Source organism: Gopherus flavomarginatus, chromosome 4 (genome assembly GCF_025201925.1).
Source record: "Gopherus flavomarginatus isolate rGopFla2 chromosome 4, rGopFla2.mat.asm, whole genome shotgun sequence".
NCBI classification, from domain to species: domain Eukaryota; kingdom Metazoa; phylum Chordata; order Testudines; family Testudinidae; genus Gopherus; species Gopherus flavomarginatus.
The window spans coordinates 208114248-208127652 of NC_066620.1; the positions used below are offsets into that span (position 1 = coordinate 208114248).

General features: G+C 43.6%; 1 protein-coding gene across 1 annotated transcript in view; it reads right to left on the reverse strand.

The window, feature by feature from the left end:
• Positions 1-381: 381 nt before the first annotated feature.
• Positions 382-13405, reverse strand: part of LOC127048835 (squalene synthase-like) — a 235290-nt gene continuing 222266 nt past the window's right edge. The window contains exon 8 of the transcript XR_007773780.1: positions 382-392. The gene's annotated coding sequence lies outside the window, so the exon portion shown is untranslated. The remainder of the gene's footprint in view (positions 393-13405) is intronic.

The following is a 13405-nucleotide window of genomic DNA, read 5'->3' on the forward strand; positions in this document are numbered from 1 at the left end:
CTTATGCTGAAATAAATATGTTAGTCTCTAAGGTGCCACAAGTACTCCTGTTCTTTTTGTGGATACAGACTAACACGGCTGCTACTCTGAAACCTCTTTTTAAGCAATGATTATGTGGGAGCTCTTGCTGTTTCCCACACAGATTTCCCTCTTTCTTGCTGTTGCACAAGCTCAGTGAAAGAGATACCTTTGTGTTCACACACACACACAAGTACACACACGCACACACAGGTGCTCCCCTTCAATCGTTTGGCAGAGATGGCTTTTCAGTCTAGGCAATGTGGCATCAAAGCTGCATGAGTGTCATCTGGATGCCTCAGAGCCATAAGAGAGCAGCAGCCCCAGAGTTCCCCTCTAAATGCCACAGAATCTCCTCAGCAAACACAGATCATCTCATTCTGTAGCAATTCCAATCCCAGACACAGTGAATAGTCAAGCTTCTCCTCAGCTTCCAACAAGATAAGGAGTCTGTCATCTGGATCCAAAGTGTTCCACTGTTTATCCAGCATGACCCCTCAGTCTTTTTCAGAGTCACTGCTTCCCAGGATAGAGTTCCTGATCCTGTGAGTAAGGTCCAGGTTCATTGTTACTAAATGTGCACATTTACATTTGGCCATATTAAAACACATCTTGTTTGCTTGCGCCCAGCTTACCAAGTGATCCAGATCGCTTTGTATCAGACACCTGTTCTCTTCGTTAGTTCCTGCTCCCATGTAATTTTCAAACTTTATCAGTGATGATTTTTTTGTTTTCTTCCAGATCACTGACAATAGTGTTAAATAGTGCAGGGCCAAGAACTGATCACCAGAGATCCTAGTTTTCCATGATAAAAAGAACAAAATTCTTCAATTAAAAAAACTAAAAATCTGTGTTTTTCCACAATTAAAATGAAATGTTGAACTTTAGTTTCCATAGCTACAGTATACAGTAGAATGCCATTCATCCAAGCCTCCATTATCTGGCTCTCCATATTAACCAAATCACTAGCTGCCTGGGACACAAAATCGGAGCCATGCAGCTGTCAGCCCCGGGCAGCTGGTGGTTTGGTTAATATGGAGAGCTGGATAATGGAGGCTTGGATAAACAGGATTCTACTGTATGTTTAACTATGTAAATTTAGTGTCAATAATGAGCTCCCTATTCTTTAGGGCTTTGGGCCACAATGCTTACATCAGGAACAATGGGGTTGCTTTGTAGTGCTGAACATTTGGCATTTTCAATACAAACTAGGCTAATAATTACCCCATGACACAGCCTGGTGTGAATCCGTCCTTACCATCCTTATTTCAGTATTAAATTAACATAAATCAGCAGCTAGCGTTTGTAGAAAATTGATAAAGGAAGCAAAGGAACACAATGAGAAATCTGTGGCCAGCAAAGTTAAAGATAATAAGTAGAAGTTTTTGAAGTATAGTAGGAACAAAAGGAATCCTGACAGTGGTATTGGTCCATTACTAAATGGAAACAGTAGAATTATCAACTGTTCAATAAACATTTCTGTTCTGTATATGGGGAAAAAAACAAAGGATGTAATTATATATGGCAACACTCTTTTCATTCCACTAATATATCAGAGGGATTTTAAACAGCAGCTAGTAGAATCAGACATTTCTCAATCAGCTGATCCAGATAACTTTCATGCAAATGTTAGAATTGGAAGGGACTTTAGGAGATCATCGAGCCCAACCTGCTGCTCAGAGCAGGACTGATCCCTAGTTCCCCAAACAGGCCCCTGAAAGATTGAACTCACAACTGTGGGTTTAGCAGGCCAATGCTCAAACCACTGAGCTATCCCTCCCCCTGGTCTGAAGCTTGTGTTTTAAAAGAATAGTTTGAGAAGCTCTCTGGATAATTAATGTTGTTTTTCAATAAGTCTTAGAACACTGGAGAAATTCCAGAAGACTGGAAGAAAGCTGATGTTGTGACAATATTTGGCTGATAAAGGTAATAGTTTGGATGTAATATACTTGGGCTTCTGTAAGAGATTTGACGTGGTACTACACAAAACATTAATGAAAAACTAGAGTGATATAATATTAACATGGCACATATTAACTGGATTAAAAACTGACTAACTGATAGATCTCAAAATGTAATTGCAAACAGGGAATCATCATTGAGTAGGTGTCTTTCTATGGGATCTCACACCATTCTGTTCCTGTCCCTATGCTATTTAACACTTTTATCAGTGACTTGGAAGACAACATAAAATCGTCACTGATAAAGTTTTCAAATGACACAAAAATTGGGAGAGTGGTAAAACATGAAGCGGACAGGGCATGGATACAGAGCTGGATTGCTTGGTATGCTTGGCACATGCAAACAATATGTGTTTTAATATGGCTAAATGTAAATGTATACAGCTAGGAACAAAGAATGTAGCGATACTTGCAGGATGGGAATCAACAATTCTAAAAATGATTTGGTGGGTGGAAGAGTATAGAATCAGCTGAACATGAGCTCCCAGTGAGGGCTAATGAGATCCTGGGATGCATACACTGGGGAATCTTGAGCAGGGTTAGAGAGACCAATTGGCACTGATGTGACCACTGCTGGAATACTGTGTCCAGTTCTGGTACCCACAGTTCAAGAAGGCTGTTGATAAATTTGGAGAGGGTTCAGAGAAGAGTCATGAGAATGATTAGAAGATTAGAAAACCTGCATTATATGATAGACTCAAAGAGCTCAGCCTATTAACAAAATCGGAGAAGGATCCTGACGAGGGATAAGGAAGAGATAACTGCCCCTCAGGGTGACCTGTGATGGAATTTGTGATGGTGGCAGAGAAGCAGCTGGTCTGCAGAAATCCAGAAGGGTGACTTGAAAGCACCAAACAGAGATTTGTTCCCTTGTTTTTAATAACAACAAGCTGCTAAATCACAGCTACTCAGCAAGGACATACGACTTCCTTTTTTGTGTGTGCATGTGTGTCTGATTTTGTGCCTATGTACGTATCTGCGTGTCTAGAGTGCAGTGAGTGTGGAGGCAGGGCAAGTGTGTGAGGTGGAGGAAAGGTTGAGGTGGCTGTTTTATTCTTCTCCATGGAGACTTGTTTCCCTCTCACTCTCTTGGCATTTCCAACACTGTGTGAGCCTGAGCTTTGAGGAGGGGAGAGGGAGAGGTGTTTCATACATGCTCTGAGATAACATCCACCTCGCTGTAAAAGAGTGACTCCATTTTTGGCATTACCCAGGAGAGAGCCCAAAGCCAGAATCACAAAGCTAGTTTCTATTCAATCCCGCAAACCATTGCGTGTTCTTAATTTACTCACAATCCAATTTAATCATCAAGTACCAAAATTTAGGACCAGAGCCGCAGCTGTTGTAAACTTGCACTCAACTCAGTGGAACTACACTGACTTACACTAGCTGAAGATCCGACCCCATGTGTATAATATAACATGTAAAGCACACTGTTCTACCCTGTATTAAATTTGCTCTGCTGTACCAGTATTTAGATCTCAGAGTTGACTGCGTATTTCTGCAGATGCCTGTTAAATTTGAAAAATGTTAATACAAATGATTTTTTTTTAATTCCTCCTTTCTAAATGATTTCATGCTCAGATATGGGAAATGCAGGATGAGTGCTTTTAAATCAGTCTGGTTTTCGTACACAAGTAAATACAATATATTGTTGCAGACTGGGCATGCATCCAGGCACCTAGCTATGCTGACTAGGTCCTGGGGTTGCTCTCTCTCCCAGGACTCTCATTTGGGTGAGAAATTTTCCCTGGTTGCCAAGTGAATTTGTGTGGAGCCCTGCTCCTCTTTAGGTGCACACAAGCTGATTTTCTTCCCAGCTGAGCTCCCTTAAGCTTCCATTAACTCCAGCATGGGCTTCATGTTCTCATCCTAAACTTAGGCACCTACCTCCCCATTTAGGAACTTAAATGTGAACTTAAAAAATGCAGTGGAGTCAGTGGCAGTGGTAATTGATGTGACCTTTCGGAAACCCAGGTCACTTTTGTTTAAAACCCTAAATCAAGATTTGGGGGCTTCACTTTGCCCTTCCCCTCCCATGTTTGTAAATGTTGACCACTGCTCAAACTTTCTGTGCAATTACGGTGATCAACAAATCTTACATTTTTCTCTTTTGGCAGGGGATGGCCTACGCATTCCTTCTGCTCCCTGTAACATTAAGGTTTCTGCTTCCTGTCTCTGGACCTATATCCCTCTGGTTTATCCTAGGATGCGTTATGCCTTGGTTCATCACCTTTTTGCTATAAAAGATAGCAAACATCTCAAGCTGAGAAAATGCAGAAGGAGGCACCTCACAGCATTGAGAGAGAGGTCTGCACCCCTTCTTATAATAAAGGCAACATGTGAAATCACATTTTTAAATGACTTGAATGCTGCTGTGGTGTGGGTGCATATGGGCGTGTGTGTGTGTGTGTGTGTGTGTGTGTGTGTGTGTGTGTGTGTATAAAGGGTAAGGGTTTCCTTCACTTTTCCCTGTTCACACCCATTTCCTCGGAGTGAATGTGGAGGTTCAGGATAAGGGAGATGAGTTTCATGCCCTAACCCATTGACTCCAGGCTTGGGGCATGTTTTGGTGATTTTCAGCCTCCCACAGGAATTCCAGGGTAGGCCTGAGGTGTCGTGGGATTAGGCCGATGATTTGGAGCCATAAATTCTCATGTAATTTGGCACCAGATTGGGAGCCATGGTAAGAGCCACTGTCTGGGCTCTGCTTCCTTCTGCTGCTGCATTCAGTCAGCAACTGTGCAAGCCAGCAGGACCATGCCCTGATGGCTTCACTTCAGAGTGATTCCCTTTATAGTGCGCCATATGGAACTCCTCAGGGGTCCGATCCTGGGCCAAGGTAAGAGCTGCCTCCTCTCCCTCTTAGCCCCTGTGAGGCTCGGGGCACTAGAGCGGTGGGGGTCAGGAATTCCTACAGAGCACAGGGCTGAACCCCATGGCCCATACAGAGCCCAGATGGGGAATCTTGCCTGCCTCGGCCTGTGGGCCGGGCCCATGTGGGGCTGCTCACTGCCCTGTGGGACTTGAATTGGTGGCTGCAGCAGCTGTTAGATATGCCCTCAACTGGCTTCACCCCAGCCAAACGCTTCCCTGGGAGTGATCCCGGTCCACTGCCGTACCTGTGAGGAGGATTTTACCTGGTGACCCTGCTTTGTTGTGCAAGTCTAGTTGCTTCTTACCCTGGGCCCATCACTGCTTCTGCAGGGCAGTGGGGTGACTGGGTTGATCACCCTGATCTGGGACTGGACATGAAGCTCTCTGGCTTGGTTCTTGCTCCTGGTACAGAGTCTCTTTCTAAGGAGCATTCCCCATGCTTATGGTCTCTCCCTAATCCCCAGTGCCTGCAGCTTAAACCTATGCAATGTAGAAACAGGCACTTTTGGAAGAGAAAATAGAAGTGTCAGATCATGGGCATTAGCTAGTATGTCTGGTGTTCATGCTGCCAGTGACTTTGTCCCTCTGAAAGGTGGTCAGCAAGACTGATATAATTAAATGCTTACTGAGGAGTGTCCTTTTCCCTTCCATATAACTCTGCAATGAAGACAAGTCCCTGTGCATTATCCGGCTGTAAAAAACATAATAGGGATAAAACACTTTAGTTTTACTGCTATATCAGCTTAACCAAGACAACCCTGGGTGAGGGTAAAGTTCTGATCTTGCCTAGCTATCTTGCAGTAAACACGAGAAGCGCCTTGCCTCAACTAATATTTTACAGCAAAGTAACTGTGTCCATGTCCCCTCCAAATTGCCAGTCCCATGTGCAGCTGCATCCTTTATTTTCCAAAGCATGTAACACTGAGAAGGCTGTGATCGGTGGGAACTCAGGGCTGAGATGCTGGATGGAGCTTTCCTTTAATTAAATCAAAAAGAGTTGAATATACTGGGCACCACATTTCAGAAAGGATGTGGACAAACTGGAAAAAGTCCAGAGAAGAGCAAAAAAAATGATCAAAGGTCTAAAAAAAAAAATGACCTGTGATGGAAGATTGACAACATTGGGTTTGTTTAGTCTGGAAAAGAGAAGACTGAAAGAGGACATGATAACAGTTTTCAAGTCCATAAAAGGTTGTTACAAGGAGGAGGGAGAAAAATTGTTCTTCTTAACCTCAGAGGATAGGACAAGAAGCAATGGGCTTAAACTGCAGCACGAGGGGTTTAGGTTGGACATTAGGAAACACTTCCTAACTGTCAGAGTGGTTAAGCACTGAAATAAATTGCCTAGAGAGGCTGTGGAATTTCCATCATTGGAGAGTTTTAAGAGCAAGTTACACAAACACCTGTCAGGGATGGTCTAGATAACACTTAGTCCTGCCTTGAGTGCAGGGGACCAGACTAGATGACCTCTCGAGATCCATTCCAGTCCTACCATTCAATGAAATACATTCAAGGTCATTTTCTAGAGCCGTGTGATGGTTTCAAGCCCTGTTTCAGACTGATGCACTTTAGTTAGGGGGTTGCACACTTACGTGATTACATTAGGGCAAACTTACTTCATATAGTTAGACCTTGGACTGTGGAGACTGCTTTGTGTCTGTCCAATCCCAAAGATGGAAAATTTCCACTCCTAAGCATATTATGTTCATAACTTCCTACTGAGTTCTGGTGAATTTGGCTGTCAGTGCCGATAAATCCTGCAGTCCCTACAACACTTACAGGGTAGAGGTTGTAAAAGCTGCTCCTTCCCCCCACCCCTAGCCCTACAAAAAAATATAGAGAGTCTATCTCCTTTTTATCTCTGCTCCTCCCAGTGGAGTGCAGGAGTCTTTGTCCATGACAGCCTTTCATGTTCTAATGTAGAAGCTAGAAGAGGACAATCATCTGTGATTAGAAAGCAAACGACAACCCCCACACCTTGCTAAACCCCACCCCTCCCAAGGGAAGCCAGTGCAATGGTGGTATGAATAGATTATCTGGTGAAACGTGCTTGAAAGGCCCTGTAGGGTGACCAGATGTACCAATTTTATAGGAACAAGTTCTGATTTTGGGGTCTTTTTCTTATATAGGCTCCTATTACCCCCCTACCCCCTGTCCCAGTTTTTCACACTTGTGGTCTGGTCACTCTAAAGCCCTGTGAACTGTTCACTGATCAAACAGTGGTCTGAACTGCGGGAAGGGGCATGCACATGAGGCTGCACAGAACTGATCTGGTTGGTAGCTTAATTAGGCTGGTGTAATGTCTCGCAGAGACATTCCCACTCTTTCTCCTCCAATGAACCCTCACTTATAGCACTAATGCGACTCTGCTTGTCAAATAAGGAGCCACCTCTATGCTAGAATCCCTGCCACACTGGGATTATGGATAAACACGGTAGCTCCGGACATAATTCTGTCCCTCCATGCTCAGGAGACTAAGCCATGTCCCACTAACACACAAGTGAGTGGGTCTGGTGTGTAGGCCTGGGCCCGAGCTGACACTTGACTTACCAGTGTCCCAGTTACCTCACTGTAAAACACTAGTGGAGGCAAGGCACTTCTAGATAGCTAGGTGACACCAGCAGTCTACCCCCAGCCAGGTTGTCCTCACTGAGCTGACGTTGCAGTAAAACTAAAGTGCCTTGTCTCCGTTACGTTTTTTGCAGTTGGATAGTTAATGCACAAGGACTTGTCTACATTGAAGAGGTAAATTAAGTTATAACCCAGCTATTGTGCCTGACTTGAGTCCCATCCTCAGATAAAAACCCTGAATTCAAGCATGATGATGCTTTTAACTCAGGTAGGGTACAGTCTGCAGTCCCAGTTAGCCCTACTGATCAGCTGTCAACACAATCACTCTGTGCTACTGATACAATCACTCTGCAGCCGTCCAGTCAGTCTGAGGAGCTCATGTCTTATTTTCTAGCATGGCTGCTTTCATTCGAGCTGGGCTAACTCGAGAGGAGTTACCTCGAGTTACATACGCTCACGTTAACTGCAGTGAAGACATCGCCTGAGTCACTCCCTCCCTGAGAACAATAGTCATTTTCCTCTTCAAAGCATTCTACAAATAGCAGCCAGCTCCTCAGCTGTGGTTAATCTGCCTAGGTCTATGTAAATCGATTGACACCAGTGGAAGATCTAGTCCATTAATCTTCACTAATTGCTGGGAGGTAGGGCAGAATTGTCTACGTTTTACTGATGAGAGAAAAGAAACATTTAGAGGGTGATTTTCCAGCTAGTAAGATGGGTGCTGAGGAGGGAAGAGCTTTTATTTCAGGATTTACAGAGGACTGCTAAGGTGGGATGTGCAAGGAGTTTTGAAAATTCACCCCCAGATCTGGCCAGTTGTGCAGGTTACTGTCCCTCCATCCTGATAAGCACACAGACATCAGAATGATCAGCAACACCCAGCATGGCCTCAAATTATCCAGTCTATCTAAGGCCATGCCTGCACTACAAATGTTGGTCAATGCACGTTATATCAGCATACAGCCACAGAAGTATATCGCATACTCAGCTGCTTGCCCCGGCACTGTACGTACTCTCCAGGAATACCTGAGATGATGCAAAGTGTGCTGCATCACTGGTAAGTATCTCAGTATTACGTGAAACCACAGTTCAGGATATTTTCACAATGTTTTGTGGCATAAAAATGAGTCACCCAGGGACCTGTGGGCTCTAGGGGTCAAGCTCTCAGCATGCAACTTTCTCCATCCCATGAGCCAATCATATCCCATAATTTTCATGCTTTTTTAAAAAAAATCCAACAAACTCACATGGCACTTTTTGGCATCCACCATCTCTGACAGAAGCATGGAGCTCACACAGCTCTGCACTGTTCTCAAGAATGTAGCAAATGCAGGACTCACCATCCTCTGGTATTTGCAGACCCACAGGAACAACTACAACAATGGGGGACATGATGCTTTCTTCAAGGATAGATGATTGTTAAGGGACATAGTGAAAACAATTCAAGGTTGTTGGTGGTGTTCACTGAGCAGCTGTAGCTAGTCGAGCATCGCTGGAATGGGTTGCCTAGGGAGGTGGTCAAATCTCCATCCTTAGAGGTTTTTAAGGCCTTGCTTGACAAAGTCCAGGCTGGGATGATTTAGTTTCTTTGAGCAGGGGGTTGAACTAGATTACCTCCTGAGGTCTTTTCCAACCCTGGTCTTCTAGGATCACTTCTGGGCCCAAGAAGCAAGCACAGACTGGTAGGATTCCATTGTAATGCAGGCTTGGGATGATGTGCAGTGGTTGCAGAACTTTTGGATGCAAAAGGCCACATTCCTGGATCTGTGTGCCGAGCTCACCCCAGCCCTCCAGCGCAGGGACACTGGAATGAGAGCTGTATTGACCACTGAGAAGTGAGTGGTGATCACATTCTGAAAGGTTGCAATGCTGGATTGTTACTGGTGAGTGGGAAATCATTTCTGGAGTTGGAAAAATCCAGTGGGGGCCATTGTCATGAAAGTGTGTAGGGCTATTAATTGTTTCCTGTTATGGATGGATTCTCAGCAGGAGGGTTCCCGAACTATAGTGGGGTGATGTACAATACAGACATTTCTACTTTGGCACCACCCTGTCCTGCCACAGAGAATATCAACGGAAAGGGCTACTTTTCTCTGGTTATGCAAGCATTGGTGGATCACAGTGGGCACTTCACCGATTATCAATATGAGCTGGTCAGGGATGGTGCATGACACTCACATCTTTAAGAACACAGAACTATTCAGAAAGTTGCAGTCAGAGACATTTTTTACCAACTGGAGGATTACAACCGGTAATCTGGGAATGCCAGTAGTGAGCCTGGGAATGCCAGTAGTGAGTATGGAGGCGTACGCTGGCCACCTGGAGAGCGCCAATGAAATTTTCATCTATCAGCTCAGCAGGTGAGGAATGACAGTTGGTGTACATTTATAAATGTTACACTGTGTCTTTTACTGGACCTATGAATTATGTGGGGCTTGTATATTTATAATTATTACACAGCATCTTTTACTAAGCCTTTGAATTGTGCGGTACTTGCTCTACAATACATGGGTGTTTTCTTGAACCTATGAGTTCTATGGTGCTGTAAATTTACAAGTACTAGGTGCTCTGAGTACCACTATGCAGCCTGCAGTATGTGTTGTGAACTAACAAAAGTTCATTTCCAAAAAAGTGACATTTATTAAGTGACAAAAACAGTGCAAAAAATTTGTAAATAAAGAAGACAATACAGTACAAACTTATAACATAAATGAATGTAATGTCACTTTAAAATAAGAAAGCCAGCATACATTTCTGTCCATGTTGGTGCACAAATACAGTCCATTTTGGCTACACATGCGGCAACCGTGGCTCTCACGAGTCAGTATATGTTGTCCTTACTGACCACCCGTGTGGAATGGTAGGGGTAGGGAGTTGATGCAAATTAGTTTTGAAATTTAAGTTAATTTATAGTAAAAAAAAATCTTTACATTCACTTTCTTGTTTTACAATGAAGTCCATCGTAGAAGTGTCTAAACTCTAGAATCCTTCACTTCTCTGGCTGGCCTGAAATCCATTGCAGATATAATCAGGGGATCTGCAGAAGGCTGATAAATCCCTTAACATAGGATTAATCTTTAGAGTAGGCTCTTCTTCTACAAAGCAACTCTTGAAAAGGTCTGATCAGGTTATGATCTAATGCCTATAAGACCTGGGCCAACACTCATTGGGAGTCTCTGTCAACTTCATTGACTTCACTGGGTTTTGAATCAGATTCATGAAAGAGGAACTATTTTATCTTCTGTTGAAATGCAGCTACCTCTGGGGTGGAAGGGAACATGCTGAAAAACTGCTGAGGACAGGTATTTAAGAAAGCATACAATATTCAAAGGTGGTCGGGTAGGCAGATTGTAGCTTCTTACATTGGCATCTGTCAGGAGACTGGGACTAGGATTTTTGAGCATCAGAGTGGTCAGTAGCATCATTTTCCATCTCTTCTAAAATGTCCAGAAGCATCCTACTGGAACATTGATTCCAAACTGACTCAAACAGAAGTGCTTCCTACTAAAATATCTACAGTGCTCCCAACAGCGCATTGTTTTCTTTAGAGGTTATTTATCTAGGCACCAACCAACCCTGACGCTGCTTCTCTTGTGAAATATTACAACAGCACGCTACTCTATGGATGCAGACAACATGTAATTGCTTTTCCAGTGCTAAATATATGCACCCCCTTCTTAGGCTGTTCATTAATAAAAATAAACAGCGCTAAGATCAGTGTGTATCTGCTGGTAACTCACCCTGTCTCCCCTTGCTCTCTTTATATAACTCTGCCTGCTTCTACCCTGTATTACTGCAAATTGCTGGTACTTCCTTAGAAGAGAGAGTGAGGGAGGAGGTAGGAAAGGAGGCAAGATGGGATGGGATCTGAGTTACTACAGAGAATTCTTTTCTGGGTACTGGCTGGTGAGTTTTGCCCACATGATCAGGTTTTAACTGATAGCCATATTTTGGGTCGGGAAGGAATTTTCCTCCAGGGAAGATTGACAGCGGCCCTGGAGGTTTTTCGCCTTCCTCTGCAGGATGGGGCACAGGTCACTTGCTGGAGGATTCTCTGCAGTTTGAGGTCTTCAAACCACAATCTGAGGACTTAAATAACTCAGACATAGGTTAGAGGTTTGTTACAAGAGTGGGTGGGTGAGATTCTGTGGCCTGCATTGTGCAGGAGGTCAGACTAGATGATCATAATGGTCCCTTCTGACCTTAAAGTCTATAAGTCTATGACTCTAAAATAAAGCACGTGCTCAGAGGAGAAAAAAGGCTAATTTGATGTTATGGATTAGGAGACAATACTGGATAAATAAACTTCCCTGAACAGAATGTGCTTGTAAGTATTGCTTTATTATTCCAACTGAAAGTGAATGGTAGAAAATAAGACCAGAGTTATCCTATTAGCAGCAGAAAAATGTTCATAGATGTCAAGGTTGGAAAGGACCATATGTCCATCTAGTCTCACCTCCTGTATAACATTGGCTGTAAAATATCACCAAGTGGTTCCTGCATCAAATCCAGAACATGCGACTGAGCCAGAGCACGTCTTTTGGAAGGTCATCAACATGCACTAGAGCCAGATGGCTAACAGAATTTTTTTTCTGTAGTGATGTGGAGTTAAGGGACACGGAGAAGAAGAAAACCTCTAGCTGGGCTGAGACTAAAGTTCGAGAAGAGAGACCAGGATAATCTGAGCTAGGATCCAAGACTGGCAATTGGAAGACCTGTCATTTTCCATTCCTAGTTTTGTGACCATGAGCAAGTCTCTTCACCTCTATGTGCCTCTGTTTCCCCAGCTATAAAATAGAGATAATCTAGCATTCATTTATTATCCCCATTTTACAGGATGGGAGACTGACACACAATCGTGGCCTGTCTACACTACAGGACTGTAGTGCATTTCTAAGATGATGCCGCCCCCATGTTCAGAGCCTAGGGATAATGCAGCTCCTAAGCACGTGTTTGTTCTTTGCTTAGCCCCTATGCAACACGAGGGCTGGATGACTTTTTCCCCGCTGTGCTGTAGGCAACCGGTACTTGGTACTAGGGATCTGAAGAGACTCTCAAGAGCTATTTTTTTAAAATAATTTTTATCAATGAACTGAAATAAAACATAAAATCACTGCTGACAACATTGGTGGGTGATAAAACAGTGGCCAAGTGGTAAATGTGGATAGCTCAGCAGTTTGTGCATTAGCCTACTAAACCCAGCGTTGCAAGTTCAGCCCTTGAAGGGGCCATTTAGAGATCTAGGGCAAAAATCTGTCTGAGGGTTGGACTAAATGACTTTCTGAGGTCCCTTCCAGCCCTGATATTCTATGATGAGGCCAAGGCAGTCATACCTGGTGAGCTGGGACCCAGTCAAACAAAACAAGGTTTAAAATAGCTAAGTGCAAGTCCTATCCCTAGCAACAAAGCACATATGCCACACCTAAGGAATAGGAAACTATACCCAGGAAAGCAGTGCCTCTTACAAAGATTTAGGGATCATGCTGGACAAGGTGCTCCACATGAGCTCCCAGTGTTCTGCTGCAGTGAAGAGGGCTAAGGCCATCATTAGATGAGTTTGCAGGGTTGGGAGGTGACACAGCAGCCATAAGACTGAGATTGGAATACTGTGGCCACTTCTGGCATCCACATTTTACAACGTTGAAAAATTGGAAATGGGGCAGCAAAGGGCCATAAAATGTTTTGCGGGCTGGAGAAAAATGTCTTCTTGTGAGCTATTGAAGGAGCTCAGTCTGTTTAATTTATAAAAAAGAAGGCCAATGGTAACTTCACTGAAGTGTCTAAGTGCCTTCATGGAGAGAAAATATTGGGCATTAAAAGGCTATTTAATCTCGCAGAGAAAGGCATAACAAGACCCAGTGGCTGGAAGGTGAAAACAGACAAATTCTTATTAGAAATAAGGCACAAATATTTAACAGTGAGGATGATTAGCCATTGGAACAAACTACCAAAGGAAGAGATGGATTCTCCATCTCCTG